This window comes from Melospiza melodia, chromosome 4, assembly GCF_035770615.1.
Source record: "Melospiza melodia melodia isolate bMelMel2 chromosome 4, bMelMel2.pri, whole genome shotgun sequence".
NCBI classification, from domain to species: Eukaryota; Metazoa; Chordata; class Aves; order Passeriformes; family Passerellidae; genus Melospiza; species Melospiza melodia.
Window position 1 is genome coordinate 10,234,013 of NC_086197.1, and position 23,075 is coordinate 10,257,087.

The 23,075-nt window shown below is 44.2% G+C and overlaps 1 protein-coding gene across 22 annotated transcripts in view; it reads left to right on the forward strand.

Moving 5' to 3' along the window:
* The window catches only part of MICAL3 (microtubule associated monooxygenase, calponin and LIM domain containing 3), a 173,086-nt gene that overhangs the window by 14,574 nt on the left and 135,437 nt on the right, over positions 1 to 23,075 (forward strand). The window contains exon 1 of one of the 22 annotated variants that reach the window (XM_063153806.1): positions 6,479 to 6,571. The exons of 20 other annotated variants lie outside the window; for them this stretch is intronic. The gene's annotated coding sequence lies outside the window, so the exon portion shown is untranslated. Of the gene's footprint in view, positions 1 to 6,478; positions 6,572 to 16,042; positions 16,147 to 23,075 lie in introns of those variants that run through there. One more of the 22 variants, XM_063153807.1, reaches the window with a different exon arrangement.

Genomic DNA, 23,075 nt, shown 5'->3' on the forward strand with positions numbered 1-23,075 from the left:
GAGGTTTGAAACTCCTGCATCCTCGACTTTGGCAAGGCACAGTTTGCAGAGCAGCTGGGAAGGGAGCAGGGACAGGTCACCCAGGCCAGGCACACAAGGGCAGTTTGTGAGCACAGCCTCTCCTGGTGTGATGGGAGTCACGTGTGGGCACGAGAATGGCACAGCAGCCTGCCCTCAGTGTGTAAATAGCATAAAGCTGGGCCTGTCTGAGTGTTGGCATGACAGCCTGGGCTACTACAGAGCAAAAACAGAAGTCAGAAATTAATTATGGGCTCCTTTCATCTGCTTTGTCCTGCCTGTTACAACTAACACAAGCATAGTAGCTTTTGTTTAGTTGGCCTCTTTGACCAAACTGAAAAATATTTGGATGATATTTCAGGAGTCAGATAGAACTCTTTTCATTCAATTTTAGCCCATTACTCTTCATTACAATTCCAGGTGACACCATAAATACCTCTAGCTCCTCTTCCTAGTCCCTGCATGGCTCAAATGTTAATTGATAGCTCTGTTCCTGGGCAGCAGTGGAGTTTGAGTGCTTCTGGAGGCCAGAGGATTTCTGCAGCCCCCTGTGTGAGCCCTGCACATGTGGATCTCCTGCACACAAACCCACAGCAGCTGATGTCATTGTGCATGAGCCTGGGGAAGCAGGCTGCTGAATGAGTGCCAGTGTACCACACAGTTCATAAATATGGAAAAGCAGCGGGCCCTAGCCCAACAAGCTCGGATTCAGAAACATTTAGCAGATGTTCTGGCTGTGGGGGAGGAAAACAGGAGATGAATAACTACAATACTGCAAGAGCAAATACTTTGTTGATGAAACTGCACAAAAATTAGAATGACAAACACACCCTTAGCAGGACTTTGACCTATCCATAAAACAACATCAACATGTTTTATTAATAGTAGTTCCACATTCTCAAGATCAATAAAGTGACTTCATTGATTTACTTTTCCCTTTTTATTAGTACTTCTCTAAACAGTGATGAATTTGGATTGAACATAGGTAGAGTCTTTTTTATAGCTTGTCAAAGAACAGTTACAGTAGCTCTAATAAAGAAATAAGCTTCTCAACCAGGACAACACAGCTAAAGAGAACCTAACCATGGTTAAGAGTTTGAAGGAAACTTCCAAATCTGTTTGGAAGAGACTGCCAGTTATTTCCACAACAACACCACAAGGGAGCTGCTCTGTACATTTCCTTAAAGGAGTAAAAAGCTGTTGTTTTATAAACAAGCATAGTAAACATAGCTCAGGCTCTCCCTTAATCCAAACTCCAAATAGTAAACATGCCTTTTAGACCTTGATGCATGCTCTGTGGAGTAAACCAATCTCAGCTTTACAGGCAGCTCTTGTGGGGAGCTTCTATAGTCCAAATTAGGTGAAGAACCAATGAAGGGTCTCAGTAATGACTTTGCAGGAGTTGCCATTACATTTCACCAAGGTACATTTGAATCCATTCCCTTTGGTCCTTCTTGGGGACTGTCTGAGTACAAGGAAATGCTGTACCTGTGATTTTTTTGGTTGGTGGATTAATTGTAGGCCAGCAGTCTAGTAGTACTTCATCTGGGTATGGTGTGCTTGAATATCTATATTTTCTTCCTTGACAAACACTTGTCTTACTGCTTTGGAGGATCTCACACCTCTTTACACACTTGAACTGTTGTTCCTAAAGCATGAAGTGAAACTCAGCTGGGCTGCTCTTCCCAGCCTTGGCATAATTTACCATTTTGGGAGGGAGTTTTCTGCACTTGTGTAGCCTTTGGTTTGTGTTAATTCTACTCAAGGCTTTACAGTGTAGTGAAGTGAAAGTTGTGTGTTTCTCATCAGCTTCTCATATGCCCACAGTCCTGACTCATAGCAGCAAACCCAAAGCTGCAACTTTATATTTTACTGCTTGGCAAAATCTGTGAGCAGTGAAATTGTCTGCAGTGGATATGCACAGACCCAGAACCTCTCTTATTCTTAAAATAGTTCCAAATGCTGAAGTCTATACTGAACACTCAGCAGATTTGCATGGAGCCCCAGAGAAACCTTCCTTATTAGTTCCTATCAGAACACTTATTTTTTGAGCATGATGGGTTAGAAATGTTTATATACATGATCCAAACTCACTGGCTTTTTGATGGGCTGGCTTTTTGTTTTCCTTTTTAACTGCAGAAGTTTTTACCTACAGAAGTTTCTACTTAGAGCTCCAAGAGATAGGTTTCTTTGAAGTGAATTAGGCTTGTATTTGTTTCCTTGCAACCAAACAACACCAGCAATTCATTTGAAGCTCAGTTTCCAGCTCAGCACACAACATCAGTCAGGATTAGGGTGTGCATGTGTGTTCAGGGGGTTGAATACATCATTTCATAAATATTGCAGCTATTCAGATGCCTGTGCAGTGAATAATCACTTGCACCAGGAGAATGCTGGGTGCTTGGTGACTTCTGCCTTGCATTGGAACCACAGATTGAACACTTGTGCTCTTGCTTAGCAAGTCAGTGCTCCAGGACAGAAAACAGCAAATTTTAAATCCTCTGTAGACTAGACTAGTCCTTCCCTTACTTCTGAAAACAGTTCTTTTGGAAGCTCTTAGCTGCTCATTTGTATACAGATTACTTTTACATTAAAAAAAAAAAAAAGGTTTAGCTGTCTCAGCAAGTGTGAGCATGAGGAAACAAGACTGTAACTCATCAAGATCCCAATTCAGTCTCTTACAGCAGATGGCAATTCAAATACAGTGACTTTTAACAGAAACACTTACAGGAGTGTTTCTGATACAGGAGAATACATACAGGAGAAAAGAGCTTCTGTTAATGGAGAGCATCTCAGGGGCTTCAGTTTGGTTTCATGTTTGGCCTTGACTTATACACATTGAAGCAAAAAACAACAAAAAATCCTTTGTCACTGTGAATGTCACACTAAAATGTAAAAACAGGAGAGATGATTGCAGAGCACACCAAGTGCTCCTTCCATTCTGCATTGCTCTGGTAAGGCCCCAGCTGGGATCACACTGTATGCTGTTCCTGCAGAGAGAAATTCAGGAAAGACATGGATTAAAGTGAGAGCCACCAAAGGGGAGCACCATGAATCAACAGAGCCTCACTCAATCTAAACAAGGAGGACAGACAAGAAAAAATGGAGTTTTAGGTCTGGGGAATGTGAAAAGTGACATGAGAAATTTTCATGCATCTAAAAGGCTGTTGCAGGAGTTGAGGAGCAAATGGGTTTTTTTTGTCTCTGTTGGGTAGGATGAGAAGTACATGTAAATTATGGTGAGAGAGATCCAGCTTTACCATTAGGGGAAACTTTCTAAAGGCAAAAAGAGTGAATCATGAGAAAAGAACATCTTTCCTGGATAGACTGTGGTGTCTGTACTGGGGAGGTCTTTGAGAGGTAAAACAGATGGGACAGAGATGCTTTCACAGGGCTGGAGTTAGATGACCTCTCAGTATCCCTTCCAGTGCTGTCATTTGGTGATCACCTCCTTGTTTGAAAATCTGCTTGCTGTGTCTTTACTTCCTGTTTCCAGATGTGGGGACCCTGCTCTGGGATAGTATGCTTCCCGTGGAATTTGGTGCTCTCGCTTAAAAGAGATTACAAATTCCCACAGGAGCGTGCACCTGGCTAGTCCTGAACCTTGGAAGGTTGTCAAAATAGAATTTAGGATTCCCTGGCTATTTTTACTGTGAAAATAGCTTTGATTTCATAGAGTTACCAAAAACTTTCTTGAGTTTTCTTCTGTAACTTGCCTTCCTTGATATACTCCTTGTCTGACTGGAAGCAACACCTGGGCCTTATGAGCCTTCAATAATTTCTCTTGGAATACATAAAAAAAATTTTTTCTATACATTATTTTTCTATATAGACTTATTTTTCTATACAATTTCTATTTTTCTTATTTTTCTATATATACTTTTGAAAATGGGATACTGTGCCATACTCAGACTTTATTTTGAGCGGCAGCAGCTCAGCTCCTTGAAAAAGCTCAGTCTGGAACCACAATATTTTCCCCTGGGTTGGTTTGGAACTGCTTCCTCAACAGCTGTTCTGCTCACTAGAGGTCACTTCTGGAGTGCCAACACCCAAGTTTCCAGTGCCTGCAGGCAGGAATTCGCAGGGAATCCATCACTGCCTGGCTGGGTACACTGCTCCCTAGCCCTGTGCAAACCCGGGTTCTGTAAAACCCTTGGGGGATATAATGGTGCTGGGCTTGCCCTGCACATCACCAGCCTGGAACACCAGGCTTCTAACCGAGCTGAGATGCAGGATTTCAGCCGTCTTAGCTTGTTGTTGTGTTGCAAAAGAGCCCATTTTGTACTGATGTTGCAGTTTTTGTGAGTGTGCTTTATTAGCCGGGAGTTCTGTACAGTACTGCCTGCCACCCTCCTCCCACTCTGCCCACCACGTGCATGCGGTGACAAGGGACGTGCAGAGGCACTACAGCCCTTTGTTTCTGCTTCAGTTCTACTTGTTTAAACCCCTCCTCTTACTGCAAACTTCTCTGGGAATCCAGCAGCATAATGATGCAAATAGCCCTGTCATATGACTTAGCCTCTCTGCTGCTGGATTCCAAAATATCGAGCCAAGACACACAAGCCTTGCTGTGGATGCCATAGGCAGCCTGATGCTAGAGTGCAGATGGCTCTGCAGCTCCCTAATGGGAATTGTTTGGGTCCTTATTAGCACTTCACAAAGGTTCCTGTTCCACTTGCCAGCTTTCCTCCTGACTGCTCAGAGTGCTCAGCCAGTGATCACTGCAAACTCCGGGAGAGCATCTCCAAACATCTCCTCTATCACTGTGTGTAAACCCCCTCCTCCATCTGCTTTCATTGTTCAATAATTAACACACCCCCAGCCTGCAGCTTTGCAAATGGGGGTGCAAATGTTGGTTTAGAACAGATAATGGAAGGTGAATCAGCAGGCTGAGGCTCTCCCGTGATTGCAACCAGTAGCTCTAATTTCTCTGCTCATGGAAACTCCATCAGTAAACAGGGTGGGCTGAGCCAAGTTTAGATCAGCTAAAGGCTTTCCTCCATCTGTTCTCAGACAGGGATATAGATAGTGAATTGGGAATTGTGCACTTCTGGCTGATATTTGTCATACCCCACTGTAGTAAGAATTTGCTCAGCCATATCATTAACTCATTTTATGCATCTCTTATGAATGATATCTGCTTGGTGCTTTATCATGTGTTATTGCAATATCTGACTACCTTTTATACCAGAATCTCGAATATGCTATGGAGACTTCTCTTAAGGTAGGGTTGGAAGGCTGTGGCTTTGGTGGGACATTTCTGGGTTCCTCTCAGTGCTGTCAAAGACCACTGGCTCATTCCCTGGTCCAGCCAGTCCCTACGCTGTCACCACGGTGTGACCTGAGGGATTAGCCAATATTTGGAGCTCCCAAGCCGAGTTGATTAGCAGGAGACAAGGATGATGGCAGCAGCATCCGCCTGCTGCAACACTGCTCATCCTCCCTGTCGCTGAAGGGGTATCAGGGTCAGATAAAGGTGATACAGAGACTCCACCATCAGAAAGCATGAAAAGACACTTTATTATTAGAAATCTACAGTTCTTATAGAAACAATGGTGGACTTAAGAGCTGATTGGCCTTTAGGAATTTTCCCTCACACTATTAGTGAGCTATGAATAGCTCACTTAAGAGTGTGAGAACTATCGAAGTAGAGAACTATATCTATAAATAATAGTTACAGAAAGAGAGATAATAATTGTTTAAATTCTTTCTTCTAAGTTTCCTACAGCTTCTACACCGCTTCCCGGGATTTTCCTGGGAGAACCATGTCTCTCTCTGTTCAGAGGATATGTAATTACTGCACTTCCCGAGCGGAGGGGCACGGAGCTGTCCCCGAGCGCATCACGCTCCCAACGGGACGAGCTGCTACGGCCACCCCGAGCCAAAAACATCTCCGGGCTTTTCTCAAGACGGCTTTACAAGCAATATCTCTGCGGCTGCCTTTAGATATAATTTATTTGCCGCCTTCCCCCCGGTGCCACCGCTCGGCTCCACTGGCGTTCCCGGTGTCCCGAGGCGCGCACCCCTCCGCTCGGGGGCGCTTTAAACGGCTGCCGCCTGGCCCCGCCCCTTTTTTTGATCTCGACCAATCCCCGCGCGGCCGGTTGCAATTCGAGCGGTGGGAGCGTACCACTGCCATACGGGGCGGGGGAGCAGGGGGAGAGTTTAAGGGCTGTCGGGGGAGAACCGCGCGGGGCAAGGCGCCCGTTCTCCGCCATACCTGTTGCTTTCCCGTTATCTTCGCTCTCCTCCCCTTGTCCCCCCTCTGCACCCTGTGCCCAGCGGCTATGGAGCCCCGTTTCCTGCCGCCCCTCCCCTGTCCCCGGTGCGCCGCCCGAAGGGCCGGGCGGGAAGGGGGCTCTGCCCGCGCGGTGGGCGGTGGGCGGGGCAGCGGCAGCGCGAGCTGCCAAGGTGTGCGCGCGCGCGCCGCCGCGGCTGCACCCGCCCCTCCCGCGGCGGGCAGGGACGGGCCGGTCCCGCTCCGCTTCAGCCTCAGCCCCGGTGCAGCCCCAGCCCCGCTCCGCCGCCCCCGAGCCAGGGGCATGAAGCGAAGGCAAGTGCCCGCGGCGGGGCGGGAGGGCTGCGGGTCGGCAGGTGGGGCGGGGGCGGCGGCGGAGAAGGGTCCCCGTCGTGCGGTGGCGGCGCGCGGAGCGGGGTCTGCGCGCCGTGTGGGGAGCGGCGGCCGCGGCTGAGGCGGGCACAGGGCGGCGGGCACCGGAGCGCGGTCCCTGCCGGCTGTCCGTGCCGGCTCCGTGCCCCGGTTACGCGGCTCGGCGCCGGGCAGGAACGGGGCGGACCCGGGCCGGAGCGGGCGGTTCGGCCCCGAGGGCAGCGCGCGGCTGCTGCGGCTCGGCCGCCTCGCCCCGGGCGCCGCGCGGGTGCCTCGCAGCGCCCGCGGCCGCCTCAGGGTCACGGAGCGCTGCCGGTGCTTCCGTCACACGGAGCTTACGGCACCCCTACGTGAGGCACGGCATAAACCGCCCGCAGCTCGCACAGGCTGCTGCTTGTCCTGCCTTTGGCCCTTTTATTGTCATTCGAGATAAAGGCAGTGCGAGCGATTGTAATGCTTGTGCCTCTGTTCCTCCATTTGTTGTGTTATGGCTCATTCTTAATCTCTGCGGGCCGTTGTCCTAAGGTGTGTTTAAGGTGTTTAGTACTTAACAAGGGTAGCTGCTTCTAAACATAGGTTTTTTCTTGTACGATAGTAAAAACCCGGTTGTCCATTCACTGCAATGCCTTAATTCCATATACTGAAGAAGATCTCTCTTACTTCATGCTGTCCTCTCTTACCTCATCCCTTTAAGGTTAGTGCTCCGGAGCACCTGGAAATTATTCCTCCGTCTCGATAAAAGTTACTGTTAAGTCTGACACGACAAAAAAAATGCTGCTTCCCTTGTTGGTCCTGTCGTGCTTCTTTGAAAGTTGAAAAAAAATGAAGAATCTACGGGAAATCTTTGAGTGTTAGACTCAAATTGGCGTTCTTGGTTATCCTGCACTTTAAATGAACTTTGTCTGTGCTGGAGTAATGGACTTAGGGGAAGCTGAGCAAAGAAATGGGCTCTCAGTGGACAAGCTGGATATACTGAAACTGACTATCCACGAGGCATCTTTCAAAGCTCAGTTACCTTGTATATTTCAAAGTTTCTAAAAAACTGGAAACTTTGAAATAGACAAGGAAACTGACCTTTGAAAGATGAAATAAACAAGGTTTTCTTTGAGGAATTATGTACTTGCTAGAAATATACTACTCTTACTGAAAGTTACACTAGTAACTTTTTCTGTATTTCTTATAATGTACATATTCTGTTTATTTCTCACTGTCACGTTTTCGGTACTTGTGTTTGGGTTGGTTGCACTGCAGGGATATGTTCAGTAAAAATAACTCCCTGCATGGGAATTAAGCTCTTCAATCATGGGAATATTTCTGCTGGCCTGAGAGCCTGTGAAAGCTTACTGGTACAAAACTAGATTTAGAGTTAGATTGAAGTTGGCAGTGCCTCTTTAAACCAGCCAGAAGTCCATGGCACTTTCATCTGCAAAAATCACACTACAGTAAAGAAAAGAGATGTGTTTGTATTTAGCTTGCAGCTTGCTAAACTACTTGTGTCTAAGTAGATGGCTTAACCAGGTGTGCTGGACTTGTATTCATTCATGTCTTAAATTACATGGAAGGCACACCTTACAGCTAATTTGTGATGTTGGTAATCCTGTAATTATTGTATTAATGGTGGGGAACTCCTCTTCAGTGTTACAGGACAACCATAAATATTTTTCTTTTACCAGTTAATTCTAAGTATTTGTGCAGAAGAAATAACTAATAGTTATGCTGCTGAATTACATGTATCAATATTCAATAAATTTGAGTACAAGTCCTGTTTCTGACTATGCTGTGTATTAAGAAAGGATCTGTAAATAATATGTAACTGTATATTCCTGTATAAACCTAAATGCAGCTGGTTGAGGTCAGGATGACATTTTATTCTAAGCTTTCTTGCCTCTCTGGGTTTCAGCTATCCCGTGAACATGCCTCACATGAGAAATCTCAGTTCTTTTACAGGTGCAGGTCTCTTGATAAAGGCTCTGGCACTGTTACTTTGCTGTGAGTGAGCTTGAATTCCTGGTGTTCACATGGTAGTGCAGAGCTGGTGGCACTTCTTGGAGAAAGCCGAGGAAGAGCTTGGACTTGTTCCTCTTTCCTTGCAGGATTTAAAAATTACTTCTCAGCCCCTTGGGTAATCCGTGAATGGATTAGGATTTTGTTCGTTTTCTCCTTTAGGGTTTTGTTCATTTTCTCCTTTGCAAACACAGGGGCTGTCCTAATCTTGGAGCAGCTCAGGGTAGCTGCAGGTGAAGGGAGAGCTGTCTGTGCTGCTGCTGCCTGTCCTTGGCTGAGGCAGGAATCTCCCACTCTGGCTGTGCCACTGGAAATTGCCCACGAGAGCGACAGCAGAGCCTGTGTGTGCCCTTACAGCCTGATGATTTAGGAATCTTTTCTCTGCCCCTTGGTCTCTGTCCTAACACCCTGGAGTGAAGGAAACCCCATCAGTGCAGCTGCAGGGACATCACACAGGAGCAAGGCACACGCCTGCCCTGGCAGCTGCTCTGACACTGCCCTGTCCATACAGGGGTGCAAAGTGCAGCTCTCCCAGCTCCTGTGTTGCTGAGGTACTCCTGGTGTGGATGTGCTCCCTGAGGGGTTTCCTGGGAGTGCTTTTACTGTCACAGATCCTAATGATAATCTCATCTTTTTATCCAGAAAGGGGAGGAGGGAACGGTTCCCAATGGTCAGTGCAGGGAAGGGGGGTTCATGTGAGCTCCCCTGAGAGCTGTGTTTGCTCATAGGTGTTTTTTTAGGTCTTTAGAACTGACCTGACCCTTGCAGACTATGGCAGGATGTAACCTAGATGTGAGCTCCAGGGGTGCTGCTCATGACTGGAGAGGTGGAAAAAAAATAGCAGTGATACCCAGCTGGAGCTCGTGCTGCTGTTTGGAAATGATGCGATGGATACAAGAGGCAGGCACTGTTTGTTTACTAGGAGGGGAGCCCAAAACCATGGGGATAGAGCAAGGGGTAAGCCAGCAGAGGAACATCAGCTCACCACCCTTTCCTTCCTTTTTCTCCTCCTCCTTCCCCAGCTGAATGACATCTCACATTGTAATTGCACAGGGGAGAGGGAGAAAGGGAAAAGTGCATCCAGGGGAACCTGGAACATCTACAAGCCAAGGAATGAGAGCTGCAGTAAGTGTTTGTGAGTGGTGTGAAAACATGTAGATTTCAGCTGTGTGTTTGGGGCCCAGGATGAGCTCAATTTCAGTGTCTGTATTTTTGTTGTCTGTACCTGTGGATTCCTTCTAACGTGTAGGTAGTTGGAATATGGATTAATGAGTTGATAAGACTCTAACAGCATTTGGTTTCTTTGTGTTAACAGTAAACGGACAAGGCTCTCCTCATTCTCATTCCCGTGTTGTATCTTGGTTTGAAGAGGCACTGTGGTACTCTTGTGTAAGGAGTGACTTGTCATGGACATGGAGTGCCCAGATATGGGCAACAATTTAAGGAAGGGCTGCTCAACTCTGTGGGCAGCCTCTCTTCTGATACCTCTTCTTTTATTTTTTTTCTCCTTTGAAAGTTTAATCAAGCAGCAATCATTTGCCTTGGTAGCAAGAGGAAACTGAAGGATGTTTTTCTTTCCTTTTTTTTTTTTTTTTTTTTGGATACTGAAATTTACTCAATTCAAAAGTTATTCAGTAAGACTAGGAAAGGAAATGCAAGTTCTTGCTTTTCCTAGACAGCAGTAAATTAACAATAGGATTATTTCAGCTTCAGGAAAGAGGAATGTACTTCATCCCACACTTCCTGAGGGAGTTCATAACTTTTCTGCTGAAGGTGGGCAGTAGCAGCATAGTTCTTTTGCAGAAGAGAAAAACTTGGTTGCTCTGATAGAGATCAACTGTTCTGAACCTGTCGTTTTGCAATAGACAACATGAGACACTGCCTTTCATTTTTGAGAAGGGACACTGAAGAAAGCTATGGAAATTGTGAGGAAAACCTTTTTACTGCATTCCTGTCTCTCTCAGCCTGTCATCTCTTTCTTCCCAGATCTTTATCCTTGTTATATGTTAACCTTTTTCATTCTTTCTCCACGGAGTCTTTGAGATAGGATCTTTTGTGTCTAGCCACATGGTTAAAACTAGTCTAGTGTCTGGATTTCTTCTTGGCATTGAGCTGTTCAAAACAATGACCATTTTTACTGAAAGTCATTCATATGTGGGGTTATACAGCTACAGACATAAACTCATTTTCTGCTGCTACCTGGAGTGAAATGCTGTGGAGCACTTGACACCTAGTCCCAGCTGGTGATGCTGCTTGCTGTGAGGCATTCAGCAAAGCCTTGTTGTGGCCTTTCTTTGCTTTGTTAGTGCAGAAGGAGTGGCAGATGGATGTTTCTCAGCCATCACGGAGAAGGGTCCCTTAGCTATCTCTGCTGCTCCTCATCTTCTGCCTTCAGAGAAGTTCATAATGTTCTCACCTGCTGTGAGCTGACTGACCCAGAGCAGCTTGGCAGTGGAATCAACAGGTCTCTGCTTATCTGCCTTGAGTGGTTTGGCCTTTTTGCTGTGTTCTCTTCTTGCCTTGGATCCACTTGTCCAGCAGTCATCTCATCCCTTGGGGTGGAATCTCTGTGCAAGAGAAGTGTTTTCTTGTTCTGCTCCTATGTAGCATGTTACATTTTGGAGTTCTGGTTTAGACTGATGATCTCAAATGTTATTGTAGGATACAAAGCAAAGGTAAAATCTTGCTGTTTTCTCTGCTCCAGCCTCAGTCCAGGAATGTTTGTCTTACTTTGTGGGTCTTCTGCTGTGTTTGCCTGCATTAGGATTCCAGTTGCACAGTTTAATTAAAATCTGGGAAATAGCCCATTTACAGAATGAACTTCCTCTTTGGCCAGCAGGCAAATTGTTGTGTTGCTGCTCTCTGCCCTGCTGTTTGGAAATAATTCCTCTGAAAATGCAGTGCTTTGAAGTGAGGCACGGCTTGCTGAGGGCTGGTGTGGTTGAGGGAAGAGGACATTGTAGTGCATTGAAGGCGTCTAATAAAACTCTTTCAAGCTTTACTTTATACCTTTCATTTTCATGGCTCTAAGATGCTTTGGAATGAACTTTGGGTGGTGTGTCTGAAGTCTTAGGGTATAATCTTCCAGTCTTCTAAGCAACTTCTGAACTGAGGTGACAATGGATAGCATAACTTTTACAGTGACCTCCCTTTAGATTACTGAGATCTCTTTACTCTGAGTCTGTGGGGAGAGCTCTCACTGAAGTGGAGGCAGAACAGCAGCATTTTTGTGAGATCATATCTCTGCTATACAAATCAAAGTGCTTGTGGCTGTGTGAGTCCTATCTAATATTTCTATCTCTTTATGAGCATGATGGAACTGCCCTGGTTGAAGAAAATGGTTGGGAGCCCCTTTTTGCCTTCCTCTTGGTATTTTTAAAGATGCTTTGTAGACTTACACAACTGTTAAAAAGTCTTGTTGTGTTGGGTATAAAGGACAATATAAAATCTGCTTTGTTTTGTGAGATGCTGCAGGTTGTAGGGATTTGCACCATTTAACTTTCACATGTTTTTCAGGGTTCATTAAAGAGTTGAGTCTAAAGGCAAGCAGGAGACAAATGTAATTCTAACCCAGTTGAAGAGCACAAACCCAATTGATGTCCATCAGTGATTCCCATGGGATTGGTTATTCTGGATCTTGTGTTGGGCAGTGTCCTCCAGCATTTCCAACAGCATGGTTGTGTGACTGAAGGAATGAAGGGGAGGACAGTAGGCTTTATCTCCTCTCCTCTGTGGTGATGTGCCCAGAAATGAGGAATGAGGGCAAGTGTTTGTTTGGCAGTCATGCTTTAAACAGTTAAATCTAGCAATGTTTCACTAGTTTGGTTTTTTATTGGGTTGTTTTGTGGCAGAAAGTAATTTCTTTAATAGCAGTCTGTGTACATGGTGTATGGTACTCCATCTGCTATAAACAGAGTTCTGCTTCTGCTCCATTTGAGGAAGCCTAATGTTTTTCTGTGTCTGGAAGGGTAAACAGCTTTGGAGGATGCACTATGCTTTTGATGATTCACTTTGCTGCACTAAATCACTAATTCATTAATTAGGCAAGGTTCCATTCAGAGCTCTCTAGAGCTGTGCCTCTTGCTGTGCTGATTGTAAAGGAAGACTGGTTTGGAGTTAGCCTTTGTGTCTCGTTTCCCTGGTGAGCCTGGGAAAGCTGGTGCCTCACTCCAGGTACTTCAGGTTTCTTCCAGATTTTGTGCCATTTGCTGCTTGTAAACAGAATCTAAACACACTGGAGACTTGCCAGGGGTAGTAGGGCTGCTTACACATTCTGGTGGCAATAGCCCTGAGCCAGTAGGACCAAGGAGTGTGTCCAGGACATGCCTCCAGGCCTGGGTTAGCTGTGCACTTTGCTGTGCTCTTCTCTTGGAGAGGAATTGGTTAATGCTAATTTAGAAATGGTATCGTACCAGCTGTGATCTACACCAGCTAAATTGCTTGCAGAGTGTCACTTGAGATGCTTGCTTCCTCCTTAGGAGAATTCTTCTGCTGATGTGCCCTTTTCTGGACCATTGTCTACATGGCTCATCAGTCTGGAGTGCCTTGTTTTTAGTGCCATGTGCTCTCTGGAGAGTTTACTTCTAAATAGTTACTGAAGCAACAGTCTTCTAAAATGCTGCAGTGTTAGGGTAGAAGGAATTAAAATGTTTAGTGATCCTCTGAAAGTCTAAATTGAAAAAAAATACATTTGTATCCTCCCTTCTCTAAGGCTGCTAGTTGAAACTGTGTTAAAGACGACTTGTTTACTTCGTGTTTTGCTTCATCAGAACTCCTCCAGTTTAAATTGTGTGTGTTCCCAAAATGAAACATTGCCAAAGCCAAATGTTTTACTTCAGGGGCTGCTGTGCACTGTCCTTCATTCTCCGCTATAAAAAGATTACTTGTTTTCACCTGTGGTGAATTCTGCCATCTTAAGGTGAGCTTCATCTTGAGATAGTCACCTTGGAACTGTAGCTCCCCTGGAGCAGTAAGGTACTGTTACACAAGAAAAATAAATTTACTTTTTTTAAAGAGAAGCATTTTGTAAGTCTTCCTTCCTTGTGCCAAAAACCTGGGGACTTTACTGTTTACCCTCTGCCAAAAAAATTCAAAGAAAATGTTTTTCCAGAGGTCAGATTTCCTTATCACATTGTACTCCTCTACTTTATATAATTTTCTGTCTAGATCTAAAGTCTTCAGATGGGTTGTGTCAGGACAAGAATTAAAGTTAATGTATTAATTTGAAATATAGAATGTCACTGATAAATCAAATTATTAATCAAAAGTCACAGGATGTCACGTCCATGTAAAAGGGGTTGTCTTTTTCTTAGTCCTAATTCCTTTGCTGCTCCATTCCTGTACTCTCCAGCTATCACAAAAGGCTCTTTGTTGTTCATTTGACTGTTAAACTATGCTTATTTTATGCTTCATCAAACTCTCAATGAGCTCAAGGTTTATAATATCAAAAGTCTGGCTCTCCAAGGGTGAGAGAACCTAACAGGTTCCATAAAGCTGTAGGGATCAACCAGCACACAGGAAAACATCCCAGACAGTCAAGACCTTTTCAATGGCAGTGGAAAACATTGGTGACTCCTTCTTAGCATTCCTGCAAGCAGTGATGGTGATTCCTGGGCACAATCCTTTCTCACAGCCAGGGTCTGCCTGTGCATTCAGCTGTTGGGCAGAGTGCTGTGGTTCTAGGCTGTGGAGAAAGCAAAGAATTTCAGAAATGTGAAGCACATATCAAAGTTGGAAGAGAGAGTAATAAAAAGAGAGGAAAGGACGTGGCCAAGCAGGTCCCACATGCACAGGTCAGCCGTGGCCCAGCAGGCCGGTGCCTACTGCACACCAGTCTCAGTTCTTCCTTTTCCTGCTGCTGTCACAGCAGAGGTGCATCTTGAAGGGAATGGACTGGGAACCAAGTGCTCTGAGATTAGCAGAGTAAAGTGAGTGTTGACTTCTGTTGGGTTTGGGCATGAATTGCCTTACAATGCTGTGCTAATTACAGCAATTCAGGAAATGATTCACAAGAGTGGGTAGCTGAGCTTGGTTCTCCTAACAGCTGCCTTAGCTCAAGCTAGGTTGGGTTATTTACTAGAATTGTGCTCCATAGGCTACAATGGCACTTGCAAATGCTCGGTGTTAATTCCTCACTTGATTGAATGGAGTCCTTAGGGAGCAGCTTTCAACCTGTCCACAAAGTCAGGGGCTTTGTGATGTATTTAGAAAAGTTTCTTTACGATGGTATAGAGTAGAAGGTGTTTCCAGGGCTGTGAGTTAAATGCTGGGTTGTTACATTGGATATTGCATGGTATCAGTGGGGTTTGCTGCTTGCTTCACCATGTAGGCTCCAATGTGGAGAGAATATCCTTAATAAGTATCAGGGAATCTGAGAGCCAGGTAGATTCTGTAAGCCGGTTCTCAAATGCTGTCATGACTTAAAGCGTTTTTTTTTTTTCAGGTATAAAAACCTGTTTTGTTCTGTATCCCCAAGAATGAATACAAAAGATATTAGTATTCCTATTTACTGGGGTAGCTGCTGCTGTGTGAAATACAAACTGCTGTGACATATTCAGGTTTATGCCACAGTTAAATGAGTGCAGTGTCTGTGGGGTTTGTTATGACAGCAAAATCTTTAGGTGGCAAGAACAAGGTCATGGGTGTGAGATTAACTTGCACACAGCACTTCTTGCTGTGGAAAAGAATGTTTGGCAGGCATCAACTTTCTAAAACCTGATAATACTCAAGTGCTGCAGAAAAAGAATTCTTTCTGTGAAGGTCTTAGAAATGGTGGTGATATGAGCTCTGGTGAGCCTCTTCAGCTCTGGGCTTAGAGGGGCTTTTCTTGCCAGGTATAGGAGGGAAACATGATTGCACCAACCAGGCTTTTGGTGTGTGTGTTCTGGTTTGTGAGAGCTTCCTGGAGCTGTGGAATGGAGCAGCAGAGCATTCCTGGAATTCTGACTGCAGGATCTGCTGGTTACATCCAATGGTTAATGGCAGGGCAGTGGAGATGAGCTGTGACCTCCTCTCCCAGGCAGAGCAACAACAAGGAGTTAATACTTGGAGAGGAATGGACTGAGGTCAGCAGCACGAATAGTCTGTTCAGTAAATAATTTTCTTTGCATACTGACTCCATTCTTTCACTCATTATTTGCTCCACTTATTCTTTTCCCTTCCTACACACATGCAGGCAAATTCTCTGGCTTTATTATCCTCTCTTGCCCCGGTGACCACCTTCCAATGGCCACTTGTCAGTGTGCCCCACCCTGTGGTAAGGGGGTTTTAGAAGATAGGTTTGCTGAGGAAAACCCACCCTGGCTCTGGGATGGACACCTCTGCTCAGCGTAGGAGAGCACGGCTGTTTTCCAGCTGCTCCTGCAAGTCTGCCTGCTCGGAGCACTGCAGTGGCTCTACGGAATGAATGCAGGAATGCAGCACGCAGGAGGGAGATCGTTCTTCAGGCAGCCAGGAAGAACTCGGAGCTGTTGCCCACCTTTTTCTCCCCTTGGTGGCAGGCTGTGAGCTTGTGGGTGAGTGAACATCTGGTACGTGGCATGCGCTTTACGAGGCTGCTGGGGAAATCCATCAAATAGCCCTGCTGTTGGAGAGAATCTGGGGACATGTAGGACAGAGCATTGCTTATTGCTGGAGTCTGCTGAACCTAGCAGGCTTTCCTAGGGCTTGGGCAGGATGAAATGAAGAGAGAACAACCTTTTATGGGTCCTGTATCTGAGGATCCACAGAGAACAGCTAAAGGAAGAAGTAGGAATTGGGGAGGTTGAGTGACCTTGAATGTGAGCTCCAGTGAAAGAAGCAATACCATGTGTGACTGGTATTTAGGAAAATATTTTCTGGGAGGCCCTTTTGTTAGGGGATAAGCAGTTGAAATGCCCTGCATTTGTTCAGAGATCTGTTTTGATTTTTCAGTGGAAGTGTAATAGCTGCTGTTTGTCACCTTTTTACCTGATCTTGTAAATGCTGCGATCCCCAGGCTCCTGCAAGATGTGCTGGCTCTCTTTTGTGAGTGCTAAATTAACTTAGGAAACCCCACAGACAGAATGGAATAGGTGCTTAGCAGGTGCACTGTAGCATGGCAGCTGTTTAGAAGGCAGCCCAGGTATAATGATAAATTTATATTTCTGGATTTTGGGGGCTTTGGTTCTGCAGCACTCAGCCATCTCCAGCCCAGTAATTCTTGCCTGCTGTTGGAACACAGCATCTGTGTTCTTTTCTCTTTCCCTTAGGGCACTGTTGTCTGCTTCATTCTTCTGAGGTTTTTATGCTTTCCATTGTGTTTTCTTAAATGAAAAGGCAGCTCCAGAAACAAACAAACAAAATTCCTTTCTTGTTTGATTTCTGCTTTTCCTTTATAAAATGATTTTCCTGCTTTTCCTGATATGGCAGCATTATTTGAACTAGGACTTTTCTCAGCTAAGGTTTATTGCTGCAGAGCCAGTGGGATAAAGTGAGTATGTAGTGCTTGCTATGAGAAATTATTTTTTACACTTGATTTAAATATTGATAATAGTGGAGGTACAGTTCTGAAGATACTAAATCAAGACAATTGTTCATTGTTTTCTAAACAGGCTTTAGATACAGCTCTCCTATGAGTACATTGTGCAGTGAAGTACATTCTTTTTCAGTAAATGGACAGGCTTTAAGGCCCTCAGGTTCTTCAGATCTGAAACAGCAGCAGCAGTCACTACAACTAAATACAAAAGAAAAGACAACTATAGGATTTTTAGGTGTGTCTTGGGCAGTGCCTCTGCCCTCCAGTTGGTTTTTGAATCCTGGGGTTCTGTGTCCTCTTTGCCTGCTCTTGTCACACAGCACAGCTGTCTGAGAGTGCAGAGTCTTATCAGAAATCTGATCTGGGTTTAAAAATAGCCTTGTTGGAATAAAAGATGTGAAACAGGACGGGTTCACTGCAGGATCCAGAACTGCCACGGTGGCATTGCTGGTCAGGGAGGAGGATTTTGGGCTGAATGACAGGGAAAAGTTGTAGCTGAATGATGTTGGATTTGGGAGAACATAGTGCCTGTGGAGAAGAGGGAGGAATGTTCCAAGAGAAGTATTACAACCTTTTATGAAAGAGAGGCAAGAAATGCAAATTAATAAAGGAGAGAAATACAACCAGTGGTTGGATGAGGTGCCATAAAATCATCATTTCTACTGAACCATTATTCCTTTCCCATGTAGGGTTTTGGTTCCTAGGCTGGTATTCTGACTGTTCTGTGTGTGCAGGGCCCCAGCTAAAGGAGCAGTACTTAATGTAGTTTTGTGTTAGCTGCTGTCTGCTTCTCCTCTTAGCTCTGCCAGCTGCTTCAGGAGTGCTTGGGCTCTTGTGAGCATTGTCACTTCTGCCTCTATCAGCTGTTCTTAAAACAAAATTTGCCTCTTCCTCTATGTGACCTCATAATATTTTTCCTAGCAAAATATATGCTATTTGCTCATTCTTAATTACTACTGAATATGTAAAACAATCAAAGCTTTTAATAACTGAACACATGACTGCATTTTCCTGTTGACTGCTGATTAGGAGCAGCTTTGTGAAAAGCAGTTGGTTCTTAAAAAGCTGTGGGGTTTTCTGTTTGTGTTTTTTTTGGTTTTGTTTTCTTTTCTGTTTTTTCCTTGTTTGTTTGTTTTCATTGGGGGTGGTTTTCCCTTTTGGAGGGGTTTCTTGTGGGGGGTTGGGGTTTTTTTTGGGAGAGGTTTGGGGGGTTTTTTGTTTGGTTTTTTTTTTCTTTTGTAGAGTTAGTTTTCAGGTGGATATTGAAGTACCCATTTGTGTTAGGCTGAGATGTCTTGTGATGTAGTGCCTCTTTTATGCTTCCTTCAAAGGGTTTGGCACTGATTCAGGAGGGTACCTTTTACTGTAGTGAAGTCTTGGGATGCTGATTTAATGTAAAAAGGAGGGGCAGAGTATGCCGGGACTTTTGTGAAGCATTGGAGTGGAATTGACTTAAATCCTGGCTGTACTCAGAGGATGATTGGAAGTGACCTGTCTCACTGCTCCAGGATGAGCAGCCACCCTTAGGAATGGAATTTCTTGTGTCTCTGCAGAGAAACTTGAAATAAGATGCCCTGTCTGCTTGTCAAGGAGGAGTGTAAGGCAGGTGGAGTCAGTGCAGTCTTTCAACAAATTCTGGGGAAAAATTAGAGCTTCTAACCCTGATGCATCTGAATGTTATTCAGCCTAAAGAGAAATTGAAAGGAAGCAAAACTGGGAAGGAAGGACCCAGTTTCATTCCTGTTCCAGCTGCACACGAACAGGGTGGACTCCACACTGTCCACACTCTGCACTGCTCAGGAGGGTGACACTGGTGACATTGGTGGCTGCTTTTCTGCCTGTCTCCTGTACTTTGCTCTCTAGGTGAGATTAGGCATTTGCAGCCTCACAGGGTTTCTGTCTGTGGTCTGCCCTTATCTAGGAAAGCAGCATTACCTTTTCAAATGGTGAAAATACTATTGATCTAGCATTGCACTGAAATTCTTTCATCTCTAGGTGTCCCTGCCCTTTTACCAAATGGGTAATGGGCTTTGTCCCCCCAGTTTCTGAAGGGAGATAAATGAAATGCAGCATCATTGCTCTGGAGCTGACCTTCATGAGTGTAGACACAGCTAGGATAGGAATCCAGGGCTCTTAATACACTGATCCCAGGAACAGGGAACCTTTTGCTATCTTGCAGATGTGATAGATGTGTTTGTGGGCATGAGTAGCAACTAATGAATATTTATACATGTACTAATGAAGTCCTACATCTGTTTTTACAGATGCATGTGGATATGGACTTGCAAGATACCAATGTGGGTGTGAAGAGATGCAGGCCTGGGAAAATTGTGATAGCTTGTAACTGAGCCACTTGGCACATACAGTGTGTCCAACTGCCTGCCTGCAGAACAGTATTAAAAGACAAAATAAAAATTTCCACCCTCTCCTCCCTCCTCCCTTCCCAAAAGAGTCATGAACCCTAGGTGGTTTTTTTGGGTGTTTTTTTTTGTTTTGTTTTTTTTGTTTGTTTTTGTTTTTTTTTTAAGCATAACCATCCCATGCTGAAAATATTAATTGTACTTCCTGTCTCTGACTTTTTGAATGGGAACCACTGTTTTGTGACCACTGTTCACTTCCCCAAGTAGGCAAACCTGGTACTGCTGCTTTGTGGGAAAGTGAATGCTGTTCAAGTGAACCTGAAACCCTTTTTAATATACTGTGAAATGAAAAATTTGGGTGGCTGGTGGTGAAGCTGGCAGTTTCATTGGACTGCATGCTGGGAGTTATTTCTAGGGATGTGTGCATTTAGCCCCTTCTGTGACAAAGGTGCCTCTTCCTTCTGTGCTTGCTTGTTTTTAAGAGATTGGTGATTCACAGATATGTTGTAAAATCTGACCTGCTTAAATCTGGGGATTAGTCACAAGAATGTTTGTTTCTGAAGTGGATAGTGTGTTTTATTTATCTACCTACAGTGCTCCAGTGCTCCTTTCTGTGACATCTGTAATGTTTCTGAAATATCTGTCATACCTGATGGCCCTTCATTAACTACTTCTGTTCCTTTAACAAAATCATTTTATAGCAAGAGCCTCAATATTTGATTCTGAAATGTTTGTTTGTGAAATTATCATTCTGATTTAAATGTTGAAAGAGTCTTGATTAATAGGAGGGAACACGCATTCAATTCTTTTACTGCATGCAGTGTAGATAACTTGAGAAATAAGAATACAGTGTTCTGCTCTGTTGTCATCTCTTTTGTTGTACTCTTGTTTTTAGAAGGTGTTTGACCTTTTCAGAAGACTGACATAGTGGAGGCAGCCTGTTTTGCTTTTAGCATTCACAGGATCTTTTTTTAAACTGTTGATTCAGTGTGTATTTTATCATTTTTGTCTGGAAGCTTCTATTGTTCAAGCCTTCTGTTCCTCAGGGCAGTCCTGAGGTAATTGACCAGCCTGTTTTGTAATTTTGTAACATTAAGTGTTCTTTTTCAGAAAACCATGAAATAAACAGGATTTATGGCTGTTTAGTGGCTTTGTCAATGTAATGAACACACATCTTTAATATGGACTAAATTTGGGTTCTTCACTGCAAGCATCCCAACAACTGCCTTTTAAAAAAATATGTAACTAAATGACTAATCAGTGCCTGAACTTTATATAACTTGGCCAGTCCTGGGAGCTGCACTGAACTATACAGCATAACATTTTTTGTTGTAATTCTGGTTCTGGCACCAGTCATACCTGTGGTGCTTTCTCAAGGTGTCCTGCCACAACAGGTGAAAAAAAATGGAGGCAGGGAAAAATCAATGCATGAGCTGTTTCATACAGTGACAACTAGTGAATAAATAGTCCAGGATCAATATGCAGTGAGTGAAGCAGTTGTTCAGATCGGAATAAGTTACATTCTGCTTCTGGCATGAGAGTATGTGCTCCATCTAGTTCTGATGTGGGTGGATTTCCTCCCTGGAAATCACTGTGCCCTCGGGTGTGCTTTTTTAATATCGGCCAGTCTGACTGCAGATCATTTCTTCCCTGCTTGTTCCTGTGTGCCTTTGTTTGTTTGTTTAAATTCCTGGTCACACAAAGTTATTTGCTTGTAGATTAATTTATGGAAACTAATCTCACAAGCTGTCAGGTAGCATTTCAGAGACCTTTCTTTGTGTGTTTCAAGTTAACTGATGGAAAAGAGGCAGCTCACTTTGCCAGGGCTAATGTATGGGAACTTGTGGAATTCTTCCTGCTCCTGCTTGGCATGCTAATAAGGATGAAATAACAGTGAAAAGGAAAAAATGAAGCTGGTGCTACTGCCCTGAGAAGGGAAGTGAGCCCAGCAGCCTCATGTGGCTTCTGTCTTCTTATGCTGGATTATGCACTGTAGTAAACCTGACTTTATATTTTTATTGGGCTTTTGAAAGAGTCCAGATTTTACAACTGTGTTTAACACTTCCAGATGAGTGGGAGGTTCTCCTGCATATGATATGTAGAAGGCCTCACTTTTTATTTTGTAGAAGGATAATCAGGGAATGGTTCCTAGATCAGTATTGCCACTGGTGATGCAGCTTGAAAAGAAATCGAAACAACCCCTGGACTATTTTCTTTTACTTAAGAGCATAATGTGAGAGTGTGTGGTTTGCCAGCTGAAGAAAGTGTGTATGGTTGCTTTTTTTGGCTCAGTTCTGACTTTTTAAAACACTTAAATAAGCAAATGACTTGCTTCTTTCCCTTGTCTGGCTAGTTCTTCCACAGCTTCATCTGAGGTACATTCACAGATTCCAGGCAGGATTTTTTGAATGGCTGATTTGCTGGATATGAAGACACAACTTGGGCTTTTGTTGGTAAACAGCAGTAGTGAAAATAATAATAAAGAAATTGTATGTCCTGGCTGATATTAACCTGTGCTGTTTAACTTCTCTCCTAAAGACAGAAATTCCCTCCTTGGTGGTTAAAGCAGAGCACACACATCTAAGCTGGAACCACGAGTCCTGACTGGAGGTCTAGGAGATATTTATTCTGGGATTGAGCTGTGTCTTCAGCCCCCATATGTGTTCCAGATCTCTGGTTAAGGACAAGTAAACCCACGTTTTTCCCAGTTCTCTTCTGGTCTGTTGTAGCAGCAATCTGCTGCATGGTTATCAGAGGGAAAGTGAATCATTTACTTTGTGCTTTTCCAGTAGGTGCCAGTTTGCTGATGGTGGGAAGCAGAGGTTTGGATCTGAGCTGTGGTAGGAAAGGGTTCTGCTTAGATCTTACTGAAACAGCTCTGGCTTTGCAGGTTTTATCAGAGGTGAAAACTTTCCCTGCTTTTCTGTGGAAGAGCAGCTACTAGGAACATGGTTAGTGTTCACGGTGTATTTGTGTTTTGTATATTTTGACTGAAAGAGGCAAGATTTCCATTTCCTCCTATTGTTGCACAGAGTCTAGAGCAGCACTATCCAATGCTTGCAGTTTGCATTAATAGAATTTTTTAGTTGTTTTTCATCTGTTTGTGTATCTGCAGCAACAGTTATGGTTTGAACTCTCATTTCTTTGCCCTTTTCCAGGTTTCTGCTCATCACTTGTTATGGTTAAGCAGTGGAGATTCATTTTGGCAGATGAAAGAGATGCCCTTATCTTGACTGTTGTTTCCTTGCAAATGCTTTACTGCTTACAGGTTTCTACTCAAGTGTGTGCTATGCTAACAGAGCAAGGGGAATTTCAGTGTTATCTTTGTCAGCTTGACATTGTGTCATGTTCAGATTTTCTGTTTGCATGGCTGGTTTTCTCTTTTGCTGAAAAGACATTTATAAACTTTACTAGAACAAGAGACCACACTGTATTTGAACAAGTGTAATAGGTATTGGGGCATGCCTGCAGTCTGGTTTGTAGGAACACTTCTGCCTATGGAGCTCAGACTTGACAGTTGAGGAGAGCTCTTCATCTCACTAAATTTAAAACATAAAACTAAATTTATTGCAGTGCTGTTTTTCTTCTA